We start from the raw sequence: 19,246 nt of genomic DNA on the forward strand, positions 1-19,246 counted from the left end.
TCACATTGGAAGGAACCTTCCGGGCCATCTGAGTCCAACTCCCTCATTTAACCATAAAGGATGTGCCAAAAGGGTCATACCAGAAAAGAGCATTGGAGCCTATGGTCTCAGATTCAAAATCAAGTGCTCTTTCTTTTTGTACTACAACAAGAATCAGAGTTTTCAGAGCTGGATTTAAACACTGTCTAGTCCAATACTTTCATTTTGCAGACAAAGAAATGGAAGTTCAGAGACTTTAACAGAGTTGCCCAAGGTCATACAGGAAGTTATAGGGAATGATGGAATTATGATCCTGTGTTCCTGACTCATAGGAACTATTCTTCCTACTCTAAAGAGATATGAGGTGTAGTGGATAGAGCCAACCTCCCTTCAGAAAGACCTGGATACAAATTCTGCCTCTGACACTAATTGTATGATCCTGGGCTAGTCACTGAACTTCTGTGGACCTCGTTTTCTTCATCTATAAAATGAGTGGTTTGGACCAGATGGTCCATCGCCATGGTCTCTTCCAGCTCTAAATCTTTTATCCTATGATTCTTTGGTTATTAATGTACAGTAAGACCTTGATTAACCAGGAAAGGAGGAAAAACAGCCCTGAAAATGTCACTGGACTAGTATTTTTTCCTACACTTTGCTTTCAGAAGGTGAGAAGTTATAAGGTCTCTCTCTCTTCTTCTATGCATATGTCTGTATGTCCTTCTGTGTCTTTCTGTCTGTCTTTATCTTTCTGCTTGTCTGTGTTTCTCCATCTCTGTCTCCCTCTGTCCTTCAATGCATATGTCTGTGTGTATCTTTCTATCTGTTCATCTGTTTGTCTAGCTCTGTCTCTTTGTCTGTCTCTCATATGGTCTCTCCCCTCCCCCCTCCTCTCTTACACACACATAGAAAATCTGTGTTTTAAAAAAAGAAAAAAAAATTAAACCTGTTCTGGGCTTGGGAAAGATTCAGTTGAGCACTTCCTATACTTACAAAACTATACTATGAGCCTTGACATTTAGACTAAGGGCCCTGGGTCTCAAGATCATCATTCAAAACAGATTCAATTACGTTCACCAAATTATGCTCTCACCAAGGCAAGGGCTTTTACTCAAACGTTTTTTCAGTAAGCTTCTCAACAAAAAGGTTATTTTTTTCTGTACTCTCAGTTAATAAGAAAATAAAAGGAAGGCATCCTATTTCCAGTTAGTTGAGGTTATATTTTCGAATGTAGAGCAGCTAGATGGTGCAATGGATAGTTCGTCAAGCCTAGAGTGAGAAGACCTGAGTTCAAACCCAGTCTCAGACACTTATTAACTGTGTGACCCTGGGCAATGTGTTTGCCTCAGTTTCCTCATCTGTAAAATGAACTGGAGAAGGAAATGGCAAACCCCTCCAGTATCTTTGCCAAGAGAACTGCATGTGGTGTCACAAACCAGTCTCTTAACCTGTTTGCCTCAGATTCCTCATCTTTAAAATGGAGATAATAATAGCATCTACCTCCCAAGACAGGTGTGAGGAAAAAGAGATATAATATTTGTAAAGGGCTTTGCAGACATTAAAGCTCTAAAGAAATGCTAGCTATTATTATTAAAACAGCATTTTTGTTATAAATTTTTATATGAAGTATTCTTTTTCAAAACCATCACATTGAAAGAGGTAAAATTCAGTTCCTCCTACATAACCAAATGATGTATATATTTATGGATATTTTTAAGGGGTACAAGTCATCTTTTTTAAAATAATATTTTATTTTTTCTTCAGTTACATGTCAAGAAAATTTTTAGCATTCATTTTTACAAGATTTTGAGTTCCAAATTTTTCTCCTTCACTTCCTGCCCTCCCTTCTTCTTAAAATGGAAGGCAGTTCAATATAGTTTATATATGTATTATCATGTAAAAATGTGTCTACTTTAGTCACAGTTATGCAAGAAGAAATGGTTCAAGTCATCTTTGAGCATTCATAGGATCACTGAATTTTGAACTAAAAGAGATATCTGGGGATTGTTTAGTCCAGCTCCTTCATTTTTAAGGAAAGGACAAGTGAAGGCACAGAGCAATGAAGAAAGCTCTCCAAGTTGGTAAGAAATACCAATTTCTAATCCAGTCCCAGGCTTTTCCTACTTCAAATAAGTCACAGGGCCTTGTCATGGCAGATGCATTTAGCAGGGTCACAGGGTCTGCCACTCTCCAAGCAAGTCCAGACAGCTGAGCACTGTTCCCAGGCTTCTCCATCATCTTTATTTCCTATGCTGGTCCTAGTTTCCAAACTTCTGGGATTGTGATAGAAATCACTGATATTAAAATGCTGAAACAATGGTCAGTTCCTAGCTTCTAAGAGGAAATCTACTTTGTTCCAGACATTTCAGATTCTAGAAGCATCAATCAATCAACAAACATTTATTAAGGGCCTGATGTATGCCAGGCACAGTACTAGGTACTGAGGATGCAAAGACAAAAGTAAAACAGTCCTTGCCCTCAAAGACCTTAACAATCTAAGGAGATATGTGTGTGTATGTACACATATCAGTATGTACAAAATAGATACAAGATAATTTTGGGGGAAGGCATTAGCATCTGGGAGGTGGGGTCATGAAAGGCTCCATGGCATCTGAGCTGAAAGCCAGATTGTAAGAAGCAAAGATGAAGAGGGTGTACATTCCAGGTGTGAGGACCGGTCACTGCAAAAGTATCGAAGGAGAAGATGAAGTCCTGTGTGTGATGAAGAGTAAGAAAGAGCTGAGATCTTCTACCTCTTTTTATTTTTTCTAGTTATGCTACGTTGTTGTATGTAGGCGAGAGAATATCATGATGAAAACATTTGATCCAATTGGGGAGTGACTGAATAAATTACTATGTACTCATATATTAAATATTATGGCCCATAAGACCACCACTATGAAGACTTCAAAGAAATATGGAAAGCCCTATTAAAGGAATACCAAATGAGCTGAGCACAATTAGAAATGCAAATTAAGAGAAAACAACATCAGAGGATTGGATCTTTATAAATAGAGAGATACTCAGAAGGAGACAGCAAATGTACCATTTTGATTTTGAGTTTGTAAAAAATATATGTATTTTTGAGCCAAAGTTAAATAATTTAAATTTCAGGGTTTTATTTGGGGATTCATTGGTTAGATTATTTATCAGTTGTTCTTGCAAAAACTAAATTTTAAAAGTGTCGGTAAATGAGGGGACTTTGACTAAGATGAGGAGGGAGGCCAAGATAAATTTTAGAACTTGTCCACTAGAAAACAAATTCTTAGGCTAGGCTTGTTGATATATACTTCTAAGTGTTGAGGACAGGGCAAGTCTTTTGTTCAGGATACTACAAGAAAGTAAACAAGGACCTGGAGGATTCAGGAGGAGACATGTAAATAAAAATGATCAAAACACAAGCCCCAGGTCATTTACTTTGGTTTAATGATGTTCTATAACCATCCTGCCTCCAGACTATAAATATTAATTATCAGAGACAAAATTAAGTTCCTGGTTTTTTCTTGTTTCTGTAGTGCCATGAAACACATCACAAGCCTACAAGGATGGTATTCCAGAATTTGCTTGTTTTTATCTCAATTGGTACCCATTAAATGGGTAGAATGTTATTGTGTGGGGAAGCCCTAGACAATGAGCATTCCTACTGATTCCTAGCCTGTGACCTTCACTCCCCCCATTGCCTCTGTTTTCCAAACTCAAAATAAAATTGCCAGTTTACCTTGATCTAAAATAGAATCATAGATCTTTAGAGATGAAAGGGACCATAAAAGTCATCAGGTCTAGCCTTCGCTTATAAAAGATAGAGAAGTGAAGGCCCCAAGAAATAAAAATGACTTGCTCAAGGTCACAAAATTAGGGGCAGAACATAGATGAGAACTCAGGTATCCCAACTCTCTTTCCAATGATCTACCATACTACTGTGTGACACACACCCCTAAGGGACACCATGGAAATAACTATGGGATCTATCTTTTTAATACTTTGAGTTATTCTATTTGTAGGATATAGATGCCTTCATTTTACAGTAGAATTTAAGCTCACAGCATAATGGCTATTTTCTCTTTGAGTTTTTGGCTATTTTTGGCTATTTTCTGTTTTCTCTTTGGGTGCCCCCATTGCCCAAGCCCAGTGCATTGCACACAAGAGGTGCTTAATAAATGCTTGTAGAATTGAATTCATGCAGTGCTTCTGCATTTTTCAAAGCTCTTTCATTTCAATTTCATTTCAATTTCTTTTTCCCATTTGATCCTTATGATAACAGCAGTACTGTGACTCTAGCACCTAGAACATTAGGTGCTTTCACAGAGTAGGTACTTAATAAGTATTTATTGAACTGAATTAAATGAGGTTAAAATATATATTAGTATCCCTCTTTTTGACAGATGAGGAACCAGACAGGTATAAGTGGGGGAAATATTTTTGGGGGTGTCTTCTGTGCCTGACTTCTGTTATGTTGGTAAGAAGTAAGGAAGAAAATAAGGAAAACAGAGAAAGCAGGAATACAACTAACATCCTGAAATGTTGCTTGCTGTGCCTCTGTAGTGGCAGAAAAGAGAATAATTATATAGGAAAATGTGCATTAAGTTGTACATTAAGTTAAGCACCTTAAGTTCACCTATAGCATATAAGCTATTAAGGTAAAAGAGAACATTATCATGTCCTGTATTGTTCTGATGCTCAAGATTCTTCACATTTACCCACCACCCACCTGCCAAAATAATCTTCCTAAAGCACAAGACTGCCCAGGTCACTCCCCTGCTCATCCATGCTCGGTGGTTCCCTACTGACACTAAAAATATGTATACATTTCTCAGGCTGGGATTCCAAGTCCCTCACAATTTGCTTCCACCTTTCCAGCTATTTCACAATATTGTCTTTCTTTTTCTGACCTTACGCAAGTTTCTTGAACCTGGCATTCCATCTCCATGCCTAAAGTGTACTCCTGCAACTGGAAAACCCAGAGGTGCCCCCTCTGATGAGAAGCCCTCCCTGATCTTGTAGTTGTTACTGCTTTCTCCTCTCCTTCTAATTGCCTTTCATTTCCACTCAGCTGTTTTCCTGTTGCATCTCACTTCTTGGAGGGCAGTGCCTTTTTTTTTTTCTGGTTTTGTATTCACAATGCCTCATACATGTTGAGTCATTTCTGACTCTTTATGACCCCATTTGTGGTTTTCTTGGCAGAGATACTGGAGTGGTTTGGTATTTTCTTGTCCAGTTCATTTTTACAGATGAGGAAACTGAGGCAAACAGGGTGAAATGACTTGCCCAGGGTTTTTACACCTAGTGTCTGAAGCCAGTCCAGCACTCTATCCACTGTGCCACCTAGCTGCCTCAGTATACTGTTACTATTTAATAAAATCTTTCATCAGCACAAGGCTAAGCGCTTGTAAAGTTTAATCCAAACAGGCAGATATGGAAGGTATTGGGAACATCTGGAAACATTGTCAAGTACAGCCCTATTGATACATGGATGACATTGAGAATGTATGACTTTGGTCACTTGATGCTAATTCCAGAGTCAGTGAGCCTAGCAACAACTCTGTAATAACAACCTTCCATGTACATGGTACTCGGGATACAAAAGAAAAGGGAGACATTTCCTATTTTCAGAGTGGGTCTTTCCCCATGAAAGGACCTGGAGAAGGAATTTGGAAGAGGGCAGAAGAATGACCTCATTGAATTGTTTATGGGAAGAATAAACAGAAAATAGAATAAATAGAAAACAGAAGAGGTGAAGGGAGGAAAATAAGTAAGTACTTAGCACAGTGCCTGGCACATAGTAGGAAATTTATAAATGCTTGTATCCTCTCTCCCAGCTTCCTCCCTATCCCTTGTCCCCCTCCAACTCCTCCAGGCTTTTGTCTCTAAGGAATTAATTTTGATCTGCTGGAGCTTTTATTGAAACGGTGGAATTTATAGCACAGCTTATCATATGGACAGGATTGTGATAAGCAAAGAGGGTGGTGGAAAAGGATAGATGAGGCAAAGGTGATTGTTAAGGGTAAAATGTAAGTGTTTCAATTTTGATTGAACACAGTATATACAGTGTTAGCCATAGACAGATGTGGAAACCGTTTTTTTTCGGTAAGATCATGGCAAGACAAGGCTAAGGATTCTGAACCTCTTTCAGTGCGTTGTGGGGAACCCTTGAAGGTTCTTGGGAAGAGCAATGACTTACTCAGAGCTGTGCTTGGGAAGATGAGTCTGGTGGTCACACACAGGATATGTCAGTGTTGAGCAACTGGAAAGGGTTAGGAAATCTTTTTAAATAACCCATTTGCCCAGCTTTTTAGGTACCCATGAATGCAGGTAACTATTTTAAAGACCTTACTTATGGCAAAAGTGTTCAAGAAGTAGAAATCAGAAAATAAAATGAGAAAGCAAGGGTACAGGGAAGTCTGAGGGTGGAATGTGAATATTGATCATAGAAGGCCTAGAGGAAGTCAAAATGTCTATGGCATCTTTGGTCTTAACATGGAACTATTGTAAAGAAAAGGACATTTCTTTGCAGCAAAGGGCACATATGGATTTTATTTTTTTTGCATTCGTTAAGAACAGCACATAAAAGTGCTTTCTTTATATCTATGAAGGGCAGCTATGTGGCACAGTGAATGGATGCACAGCCTGGAATCAGGAAGATTCATCTTCCTGAGTTCAAATCTGGCCTAGGACACTTAACTAACTTCTAAACCCTGGACAGGTCACTTAACTCTGTTTACTTAAGTTTCCTTATCTGTAAAATGAGCTGGAGAAGGAAATGGCAAACCACTCCAGTATCTTGGTTAAGAAAATGGAGTCACAAAGAATTGGACACAACTGAAAGGACTGAACAACAACAAATTATATTTATGAAGGACCATTTAGAAGGATGAATGCTGGAGAGGTTGAATGCCTAGACCTATGTGATGGGAAGGATAACTGGTAGGAAACAATGAGAGGGAGGAGTAACGGCTGATAGCAAGTGTGGTCATCTGGAGTCAAGTTTTGAAGGGTACTTTCTTCTCATCAACTACCTGTCCCTCTCTGACAGAAATATCCTTCAAGTCAGAGTTATAATTTGAATAATCTGGAGTTAGGATGAGAACACAGCTATGGGCAAATAATCACTGTGAGGATTTGTTTTCTGGTTGGCTTTGTGTTTGCTTGTAGTTTAATAAAATGAGCAGAACTATGACTTTGAGTTTTGACTAGTTCTTCAACCCCTGATGGGGGACCATTTCTAGTCTTCCTGATCTGTATCTGACCACTGAACCTAAATGGCTCTGGAGGAGCTACGGAGGCTGGTGACTTTGCAGAGCCCTGCCTCACTTACATCCAATTCACTTAGAAGTCATGATTCACCTTCCTGATATCATGGTTCTCTTCAAGAAAGAAGGACAAACAACAACAACAATAGCCCCTAAAAGAACAGAGAGAATTAAATTTGTACAGTGCTTCTTGGTAAATGTAACTCTGATTCAGAACAGCAGAGATGACACACACAAATGGAACGTCACCAAACAAATACAGTATGTTTGATTTAATAATCTAGTAACCTACAAACCTAGTGATAGTGATTGATTCCATTCCATTAGCTAAGTCTCACCTTGTCTATGAAGCAGATGGTAATATCATCTTTCATGTTGGCTTTGCAAGGATTCCAACCTAACTACTGATTGCCACTGACCACAGATATTTTTTTGGGTAGTTCTCAGCTCTCCTTTCCAACTGCATTTAAATTTTTCTCAGTTAAAAAAAAAATAGAGAAAACCCCCTTTTATTTGTCAGCTGTAATTAGGAAGAAATTATTATGTAGAAGATAACTTATTTAGAGCTGAAGAAGAACTTAGACCCTCAAGTTCAACTCCTTCATTTTACAGATAAGGAAACTGAGGCCCAGAAAGATGGAGTGACTTGCTTAGGGTTACAGAGCTATTAAGTTTCAGAGGCCAGATTTGAATACAACCTTCTGTACCCCTAAGTCCAAGGCCCTATCCGCTACACCATGCTGCCTCTCCAAAATAGGTGTGCCATGCCCTTCTTCTACTCAGAAATATTCAGTGGATTGCTATCTTCTGTTGATTAAAGTTGAAACTCTCCTGCTTGGTATTCAAGACTTTCCACAATCTGATGCCACCCTACCTATCATACTTTTTATTCTTTTCCATGTGATCTGTGTGTCATCCAACTGGATTACTCAGCATCCCTAAACACAAAGGGCATTCTCACCCACATGAACAAAAATATTTATGGCAGCTCTTTCTGTGGTGACAAAGAATTGGAAATTAAGGGGATGCCCATCAATTGGGGAATGGCTGAACAAGTTGTGGTATGTGAATGTACTGGAATACTAATTGTGCTATAAGAAATGATGAGCAAGCAGACTTAAGAAAATCCAGGGAAGACTTACATGAACTGATGCTGAGTGAAGTGAGCAGAACCAGGAGAACATTGTACGCAGTAACAGCCACATTGTGCAATGATTAACTTTGATAGACTTAGCTCTTCTCAGCAATGCAAGGATCTAAGACAACTCCAAATGTCTCATGATGGAAAATTTTGTCCACATCCAGAGAAGGAACCATAGAGTCTGAATGCAGATTGAAGCAACTATTTGCTGTTTTTTTCCCCTTCTGTTTTGTTATGTTTCTTTTTTATTGTGGTTCCTCCTATTGGTTCTAATTCTTTTTTACAACAAAACTAATGTGAAAATATGTATAAGAGGAATGTATATGTAGAGCCTATATCAGATCGCATGCCATCTTGGGCAGAGAGGAGAGGAGAGAGGGAGAAAATTTAAAACTCAAAATATTATGTTTTGTTGGGGTTTTTTTATTTTTTTGTTTGTTTTTGGCTAGGCAATGGGGTTAAGTGACTTGGTCACAAAGCTAGTAAGTGTCAAGTGTCTGAGGCCGGATTTGAACTCAGGTCCTCCTGACTCTAGGGTTAGTGCTCTATCCACTGCACCACCTAGCTGCCCCAAAACTCAAAATATTATGGAAGTGAATGTTGAAAACTAAAAATAAATTAATTAAAAAAAGAAAATTAATACAGGATAAAAACCATTTAAATATAAACCATCAAGGATAAGGGATATTTTATTGTACATTAAAGAATTCATACTGGAAAAAAAATAAAGGGCATTCTCCCATCTCTGAGCCTGAAATCCTTCTTTGAGTGTTGGATTCTTGCCCATTCTTGAACACCCAATGGGGAGGCAGCATAGTGGAATGAGAGGAGCACTGGTTGTATAATCCTCTGCAAATGAGGCAACCTCTCCAAGACCAGGCTACTTTCTAAGACTGGAAGTTGCAGCAAAGATGCTGATTTCCACTGGCAAAGGATTTTGTTACCTGGGAGCTCCCTATGTTGGTGAAATCACAGATTCAGTTTGAAACAAAAAAAAGAACATTGGTCTTAGAGGTGTAATAACTGTGTTTTATGGACTTGTGTTATTTTAGATGTTTCCTCATCTGCAAAATGAAGGTGCTGGACAAGTTTGAACTCTAAGACCTTTTCCAGTGATGAAGTTTCTTATGAGATAACACCTTCTCCTCCATGAAGCTTTCTCTGATTGCCTATTAGTAATGAATGACCTTGCACCCTTGGTCCTCTGGTGGCTCACTGTGTTGCAACTCTCTACTTCACTTATGTAATAATTTGCATTGTCTTTGTCTATGGTTGTGTCTTATCTTCCTACTACACAATAGGTTTCTTGAGGGCAGGGACTATATTTTATCAAAGCTTGACACATCCCTCACTTCCTAGCACAATGTTTTCCCATAACAGGGACTTAGTAAATGTTTGTTGAATGAATATATGAATAATGAGTTGTTAAATTCCAATTTTCAATTCCCCATACTTTCCTCCAGCCCATCAGACATACTCTTTTCCCCTCAGAGCCAATGCCAAAAGGAATAATACGTTTCCTTTTCCTTTGGAAAAAGCCCCATGACAGCACCCAACAGAAGAAGGGCGGGCACTGGACTGCTGGGAGTCCTGATTTCTATCTTTGGTCTCTCAGCCATAGGTCACAGGGATATGGTGACAAGACTGAAGTTTTCAGACCAGTCAATTCTCCCAGGAAACACAAATAAACTATTTGGGTCTTTTCATTTGCTTAAAATTGATTTTTCCCACTTTTATGTGAGACAGACCATAATGGCAGCAGAGAATTTTTGCTGTGGTAAATTTGGTGAGAACAGACAGTTCTTCTGGGGTCTCCTAGGATTCAAGGATGGTAGAACTGGATGAGGCCTATGAGGTCACGTAGCTTACCTCCCTTCTGTGAAACAGATGAGGAACCTGAGGGTTCGAGAAGGGACGTGATTAGGGAACAAATCGTATCTTTTTTTGTGGATGGGTCATGTCACAGCTTGATGGCTTTTTGGTGTTTCTCCCCCAGCACCCTCTTTCATTTAAGGGTGTGTGTGTGTGTGTGTGTGTGTGTGTGTGTGTGTGTGTGTATTGGTATCCCACTTCCCAGATACAGCAGAACCTGTCTATGCCAAAGGGTCCAAAGCCAATGCAACAAATCTGTTAACTTCCTGGAAGGCAGCAAAGAGCTGGTCTCAGAGCGTGGCAAGCCCAGGCATGTTTCCTAACAGGAGCCACAGAGCTGGGTCCTTTGCAGACAGAACCCTGCTCACAGTCAGTTAACGTAGCTTGTCCACAGCCATAGACTACACCACAAGAGAGGAAGCTGCACGTATTATTTTTTCATTTAGACCAAGGAAGTGTTGGTACAGGGCACAGAAAGGGGGAACTGTGTGATTAGCTGGGGAGACCATGCTTTCAATAGCTATAGAAACCTAGAGGTTTGAATCCTGTGGGGATCTAGTCCAGAACCCTGCCATGTCTGTCCTGATCTGGGACCCAAACTCCTGGCGTAGCTCACTACATAGTTAGCTTGAGGCCTGCCAGGATGGTGAAGGGCCTAGAGTTCATGACATGTCAGGATCAGATGAAAGAACTGGGCATGTTTGCCCTGGCAGAAAAGAGAACTCTGTTGTTTTCAAGTCTTGGAAGGGCTGACATAAGAAGGTGGGAATACATTTGCTCTGTTTGGTGGGGACAGAACAAGGTTAAAAAAAATGTGGAAGTTACAAAAAGGGCAATTTAAACTGGAGGTCAGGAAGAACTTCCTAACAATTAAGGAAGTTCCACAGTGAGAGGGGCTGCCTTGAAAAGTGGTGGGTTCCCCCTCCTTGGGGGTCTTTGCTAAAAGAGGCCAGATGACCACATAGCACATTAGAGGGAAAACTTCCTACAGTGATGGGTTGAATTAAATGGTCACTGAGTTCCTTTCAGCTCTTGAATTCTGTGATTCTGTGGCTTCTGGGAATAGTGAGTGGGGGGCAGAGGCAACATTGGCTTGTAGCCTGCCCTTCTTTTGACAACTGATAATCATCAATAGGAAAGACCTGTTTTACTCTGATAGCGCAAACAATGTTCTTCAAGCATTTTAAGAGCTTATGCCATGTCATAAGACTATATGTTGGATGATCCCATGAATTAATTTTAATCCTTGTTTCCCAAAATCAGTCTGGTGAGACATCGTATATTGTATAGAACTATCCCATCATGGAGTGGAAGGGACCTTGGAGGTAATTGAATCTAACCTCCCATGTATGTGTGTATTTCAACTCTTCCTTTCATCACCTTTCTGATAGGTGATCATGTAGTTTTGCCTTGGATACTTCTAGTGACAGAGAACTGGCCACTTCCAGGGAGGCAGTCTGCTCCTCTACTTAGATTTTGAATATTTCCAATTCATCAGTTTTTGGCTCTCTATCAAAGCAGGCAGTCTAGTGTCAAGGCCAGGGCTGGTAAGTGAGTCCTGCTCATTTAGCATTCTCCCTGCTCCTCTCATCTGACATCTCAGAATAACTTTATTCCTTGTCAGCCACCTCAGCCAACTCATATTTCTTTCCTTCCTCAATGAAACTCTGATCTAGAGGAATTGTGGAAATTTAATAACATTATATTAACCCCTGAGTCCTTCAAAAAGCACCTTATTTGCTGCCAGTTAACCAGAATAGAATTTTCAATGGCAAGTAGCACCTGCTATCCAATAGTACTCACAATATGTACATATCTCTAAAGACACAGAAACACATATGACTGTCATAAAGAAAAGTGATGGTTTAAACATGTCAACCCCACACTGTTCAAAAACTGTCGGGTTTAGTACAGAACATAAGCTCTTCAGTTTTTTGCTTTTGATCTAATCTTGACTACATTGGTTTTGTTTGTGCAAAACCTTTTAAATTTAAGTGTTTAAGTGTAAAGCCCTTTAGGATATGATTCTAACTTACCTTTCCAGGCTTATTATACTCTACATTCCTTTACACACTCTGGAGTACAGCCAAATCAATTTGCTCATCTTTCTCTGTACAAGACCTTACATCTCCTGTTGTTGTTCACTCATTTTCAGTCCTGTCCAACTCTTCATGACCCCATTTGGGGTTTTCTTGACAGAGATACTGGAGCGGTTTTCCATTTCCTTTTCCAGCCCATTTTACAGATGAGGAAACTGAGGCAAACAGAATTAAGTGACTTGCTCAGTGTCATGCAGCTAGTAGTAAGTGGCTGAGACTGGTTTTGAATTCAGGAAGATGGGTCTTCTGACTCCAGGCCCTGCACTCTATCTACTGATTCATCTAGCTGCCTTTCACATCTGCTTTCTCCATACTTTTGTACAGTCTGTGCTCTATACTTGCCATGAACTCCCTTTTCACCTTTGCCTCTTAGGATCCCTAACTTCTTTTGGTGCACAATTGAAACATCACTTGCTACATGAGGCCCTTCCTTATACTTTGCTCTTCTTGACCAAATTGATTTATATCTGTTTTGTGTGTGTACACACACACACACACACACACACCCCTTGATTATCCCCCCTTTACTGAGGGAATGCAAGCTTCTTGAGGGCAGAAACTTTTTTCATGTCCGTTTTTTCTTGTTTCATTTCTATTTTCGGTGATTAATTAATGCTTTGAATGTGGAGTTTTAAATCCCTGCTCTATGTGACTGAAAAAGTCACTTCACAGATCCTAAGTTTCCTTGTCTGAAAAGTAAGTAATAATATGTGCACTGTATGCCTCACATTGTTGTGAGGAAAGCCTTTTTAAAAAAGAATGTGTTGATATATTTTTTTACATCACCTACACATCCCACTTTACTCTTTTTTTGGGGGGGGTGAGGCAGTGGGGGTTAAGTGACTTGCTCAAGGTAGTAAGTGTCAAGTGTCTGAGGCGGGATTTGAACTCGGGTCCTCCTGACTCCAGAGTCAGTGCTCTATCCACTGCGCCACCTAGCTGCCCCTACACGTCCCACTTTAACCTCATCCATTCTGTACTCTACTCCACCACCCCCACCAGAAGCATCCCTTGTAATTTTTTTTAAAAGGGAAAAAATTCAACAAAACAAACTAATGTATTGAAAAAGTTATATGTGATATTTCACATATAATCCCCCACCTCTGGAAAGATGTATGGTTTTAACAATAACCTTTTTTTATATAACATTAACATTAACAATATAACAATAACATTTATGTAGCCTTTAAAAGTTTGCAAAGTGGTTTACAAAAGATCTCATTATTCTCCCAATAACCCTGGGAGGTGGGTACTATTATTATCTCTATTTTTTAAAATGAGAAAACTGAGGAAGAAAGTGACCTCTCCTGTCTCTTCTTTGGGGGAGAGGGGTCAAGCTTGGTCATTATAATTTAAAACATCTAGTTTCACTTGTTTAGCCAAACTTTGAAGAACCTCAATCTCTAGGGTTGAGTTATTGTAAGACCTTTTTTACTTCAAAGACAAAGATTATTAACATACAGGTAGGGTAGACAATAAGGCCATACATAGCTAGTTATATCTGTATGTAGGTTTTGACTCTTTTCTTTTTGAAATATATTTTATTGATGCTGTTTGTCTTTATATCACTGTCATTCCCAATCTGTCTTTATATTGTAATAAAGAAACACAATTCAATAAGATCGTGTAATACAGAAACCTTGTATAGCAATCTATATGTGTTATTTAGAGTCCTTAGTTCCCCACAGCACTGCACAAAGTTAAGAGGCTTGTTTCCTTCTAGACCCTTCCCTAGTTTTTTCATTGCTCAGAGTTCAACTTTTTTTTCTTAATGCCTTTCAAAATTTTTATTGACTTCAGAAGTGTGAACATTTCCTTTTACACAGAACAGAAAAATAGGATGTGGCATTATGAAACTCCTTCTGAAAAAAATTTCAATTCCAACACTGCCCTGCTTGTCCATATCCCCTTCTAAGCCTCCTGTGTGTTTCTTCAAATGTTTCATTGGTGCTTTTTTTAAAAATCCTTTTGCTTTTGCATTTCAATGACTATTATCCTCACTCCTTCTCCACCTCTTCCTTATTAAGTAAAATAAAATGCCTCCATTGTTACAAATAATTATACTTAATCAGAACAAATAGCCAACATTGACCTGACTAGAAACGTAGTCCTCCTTTTGTACCTCTGGTCCATCACCTCTTCCAGGAGGTGGGAAGCATGCTTCATATCTTTCTGTGGGATCATAATTGACATAATTCTTATGTCTTTCACAATTGTTTTTCTTTATGACATTTGAATTATTGTGTAAATTATTCTCAGGTTTCAGCTTTATTCAATCAGTAACTGTTTAAACAACTGCTTTGAGGTTTTCTGAAACGTTTACGCTAGTGTTGACCAAGCAATTCAGAAAAACTAAGCAATTTACCAATCTTATCCAAAACTATATGTGTAATTCCACAATCCTAGATCCCCATTGTTATTGTTGTTGTTCAGTCATGTCTGACTTTCTGTGACTCCATTTGGGATTTTCTTGGCAAAGATACCACAGTGGTTTTCCATTTCCTTCTTCAGCTCATTGGACAGCTGAAGAAACTGAGGCAAATAGGGTTAAACTTGCCCAGGGTCACACAGATAATAAGTATCTGAGGCTTGATATGAACTCAAGAAGATGAGTCTTCCTGACTTCAGACCCAACCCCCTATCCACTGTACCACCTAGCCATCCCCTAGATCCCCACCCATGCAGTAAGTGGAGGGCCAAAGTACTTTGTTTTCCTTTCTAAATATTTTTATTGAGGTCTTCTGTTTTTTCATAAAGTTCTCAACACAGTCCCTGTTCCCAGAGCCATGTTTTACAGCAAAGAAAGGGAGATTAAAAAAAAAGGAAAAATAAACAGTTTTGCAAAACTAACCCAGTATACATAGTGTTCCATACTCATAGTCTCCCATCTCTGCAAACAAGGGAGGGAGAGATGTTCTTCTTGGAAGCAAGTTTGTTCATTATGACTGTAGTCTGGTTCAGTTTTAATTTATTTTTGCTGTTCTTTCCATTTATATTGTTAGTCATTGCCAATATGTACTGTTTCCCTGGTTCTGCTTGCCTTACTTTGTGTCAGTTCACACAATAGCTTGAAATATTTCTGATAAAGCTGTCTCATCATATTGACCATCTAGGAGTTTGCGTAATGGAGGCAGCATGGTATTCGAAGGCTAGTCACGTGGTGTGGTACAAAGAGCATAGAGAAGGCTTCCTGGAACAGGTGGAATTTGAGTTGGGTTTCACATACTGTGTCAGAGGGCAGCAGTCAATGAAGGAATAGATTGCAGGCTTTGAACAGCCTCGGAATGGAGAGGAGATAAAAAAGACATGCCTGGGGCCAGAGGACAGAACAATTTGTTAGCAGGTACATGGGTCTTGTGGAGGGAAGTGTGTATGAAGGTAGGATCAGAAAATCGCTTAGTGCCACCTAGTGGGGAAGTTTGCTCACCAGGTATTGCCTTTACTCAGAAGACAATCAGGAGCCACTGAGATGTCTGAGTGGGGAGTTGACTTTCCAGAGAAGAAAGATTATTTTCTCATGAAAGACCCATTGGAGAGGGGAGAGATCAAAAACAGTGAGATCTTTAAAGGGGTTATTTCAGTTGTGCAGAAAGGTAGCAATGGGGATTTTTACTAGGCAGTGAGAATAGAGAAGAGGAAGCTTGAGATATTGCAGAGATAGATTCAACAGCACTTACTAACTTATGAGAAGTAAAGGGTGAGAGCAAGGGAAGTCAGTGATAAAGCCAGGACTATAAACATAAGGGACTGGATGCATCATTGTGCTTTAGACATTAAAGTCAGAAGAAAGAGTGATCATTTTAAGACCTTTTTTAAAATTTATTTTTTATTGATACCATTTGTTTTTTAATTTTTCTTTTCCAAATATGAACCTTTCCCTCTCCTGTTTTGAAAGTCATTCCTCATAAAAAGATGAAAACAGAAGGGGGAAAAGGTTCAGCAAAACCAACCAATCCAACAATCTCTTCTGACAGCATATGCAACATTTTTAACCAATAATCCGCGAACTCAACAAATGAAGGGGGGTATACTTTCTTAATTCTTTTCTAGGTCTAAGCTTGGTCATTATAGTTACACAGGAATAGGGCCTAGGAGATGCCTAGATAGTTACGTTCCTGTACCAGTCACGTCCATAAGAGGAACCTGGAGGTGTTGAGGTAGGGAAGAACCAAATACACTCTGCTGGCATGCTTGGCACATCTTTCTAGGAATAACTGCTTACAGCATTCAATTTCCGTTTTGTGTTTTTTATATTTATGTTATAGTTGCTATAAATGTTGTTTCCCTCCTTTTGCTTACTCCATTCCTCATTAGTTCATGTAAGTCTTCCCATGTTCTACATTCATGGAGAACAATTTTAAGGGAAAAGACAGCAAGCTCAATTTTGGATGTCTTGAGTTTCAGGTGCTGGTGGAAATATCTATGTGATGCTCAGAACAAAGGTCAGAACTGTAGCCATAGATTACAGAAGCTCACAGAGGTGGTAATGAATCCTTGGGATCAGGGCAGGGATTGTTTGGTTTTTTTATGGCATCCCCAAGCACCTACTAAACTGCCTGGCAAATAATAGGTGATTAATAGGTATTTTCTTTGAATTGAGTTGAATAGAGATGAGAGCCAAGATTAGACTCTTGGGAAATATGCACCAGACCAGTTAGAGATGTGCAGGATTAGAGCAGGATCATTTAGAGAGGTAGGAGGAGAACCAAAAGGGGGTGATGCCTAAGGCAGAGGGAGGAGAGAAGGAAGAAGGAAAGGGGGATCAGTGGTGACAGAAGCTGGTGTCAAAAGCTTTATTATTTGGGAGAGACGGATGGAGAATAATTGGATGTGTTGTTTGGTCATTTAAAAAGGCAGTTTCAGTAGAGTGGTAGAAGCAGAAGCCAGGAGGATGATCAGGGGAGAACAGGAAGTGAAGCAGAAGCATCAGGACTGTTGACAACTTTTTCTCCCAACTTTGGACTGGAAGGGAAATGGACTGGATAGAGGGATCATAATTACCTGAGAGAAGGGAAGGGGGTGGAATGACATGATAGCTGTCTTCCAGTGAGACAGCTGGTGGTTTAGTGGATAGAGCACTGGGCCTGGAGGCAGGAAAATCTGGATTCAAATCCAACCTCAGGCATTTACTAGCTGTGTGACCCCAGGCAACCTCTGTTAACTTTAACATCTTAACACTTAACCTTTGCTTGCCTCTGTTTTCCCAAGTATAAAATGGGAAAATTAATAACACATCTTAGAGTTGTTGTGAAGACCAAATGAGAGCTTTGTTTAAAAAAAAAAGGTAATTAGCAGAGTGCTTAGCACATAGTAGGCACTATATACATGCTTATTTCCTTCCCTTTCTCTTCACTTCCCTTCCCTGTCGAGTATCTGGCAGGATTGGACTTATTCTGTTTGACCCTCAGAGGGTAGAACTAGGAGCAATAGGGGGAAAAGGCAAAGAAGTCAGTTTAGGTTTGAGGTTAGAAAATAATCCTTCCTAACAAGTGGAGCTGTCCAAGGTAGAAGGGCTCCTCTTTAGGAGCCGGAGGATTTCCCTTCCCTAGAGGTCTTCAAGCTGAGGCTAGGTGGCCTCTTGCTGGGTATATTATAATGGGAATTCCCCTTCCTGTGTGAGTTGGACTAGAAGGACCACAAAGTCTCTTCCCAATCCTCAGATGTCTATGATTATTTAGATAATTTGCTAAGGGTAGAGTGGGAGGTTTGAAGGAGCCAGCTAGAGTTATATAATATGAATCTGTATTGGATGAAATTAGCTTAATTTTTGTGAATTTCTACTGTGACACTGGGCAGTTCTGGAGTGGGAGAGGGGAAAACTGATTGTGAAGCTATCCAGGGGTGACGATTTACTAGTTGGGGACAAAAGAAGGCCATGGTAACAAGGGGTATTATGGGAATGGTGAGTAAAACAAGAAAGTGGAAAAGCACAAAGACCTTGGTGTGGAAGCAGGTGAAACCTAGGAGGGATGGACTAGGAGATCAGGAATGGATCAAAGAGTAGATCTGATGTGAGAGAGAAGAGAGAAGGTAGAATAGCAATATCTAGTGAAAGAGTGACATTTCACAGTTTTGCACTTTAGACATGATTGAGATTGAGAGCTGAAGTTTGAGATGTGGCAGTGTGGGTGTGTGGTCAGCCTGGGGTGGAAAAGGAAGTCATCAGAGTTGAGGATGTTAAAGAATTGTACGACAAAATTATTAAAGGGGCTATCACCATAAATGTTTAAGTCCCCAGTGATGATAACATGGGGATAATGTTGACGGGAAGAACTTGAACCAGGTAATAGAGTTACAAAATAAGTTGAAAGAATTTCTTGGAAGTTGATAGATAATGGAAACAGGGATAGAGAAGATTGCATAGACCTGGAAAAAAGGAATGGGTATTGAGGGATAGTGGGACAGTGGTGACTAAAAGTGGCCATGTCCTGGAAACGTTTGATACTTCCAAATTCAGGTCCCTTTTTTCCCTATCCTTTGTGTAATTCCTTGTTCTCAGTTATCAATCACATCATTCTAGAAAAGATAATGCCTGATTCAAATAATTATTACATCTCAGGTATCTTAATAAGTGTCTTAGAAGAAAGAAAAGCCTTCAAGATGCCACAGAATATGTCAATGATCATGGAATCTGCAATACCATAGTAGTCAGTAAGGGATAGGGCATGTTGTTTGTGAGGATTACCCTGCCACCTAACACATCACATAGGCAGCTCTGTCTACTCTTTGAGGTCATGGAGCTTCACAGGGATTCAGAATGAGACCTAGCAAATGAATTAGTTAGATTTTATTTTGATGTGTGAGCTTAGACAAAGCACTTTTGCTGCTTTGAGCCTTAGTTTCCCCCTCTGAAAAAAGGGGAGAGGGGGCAGCTAGGTAGCACAGTGGATAGAGCACGGCCTTGGATTCAG

Source organism: Vombatus ursinus, unplaced genomic scaffold, assembly GCF_900497805.2.
Source record: "Vombatus ursinus unplaced genomic scaffold, bare-nosed wombat genome assembly UNPS02014791.1, whole genome shotgun sequence".
NCBI classification, from domain to species: domain Eukaryota; kingdom Metazoa; phylum Chordata; class Mammalia; order Diprotodontia; family Vombatidae; genus Vombatus; species Vombatus ursinus.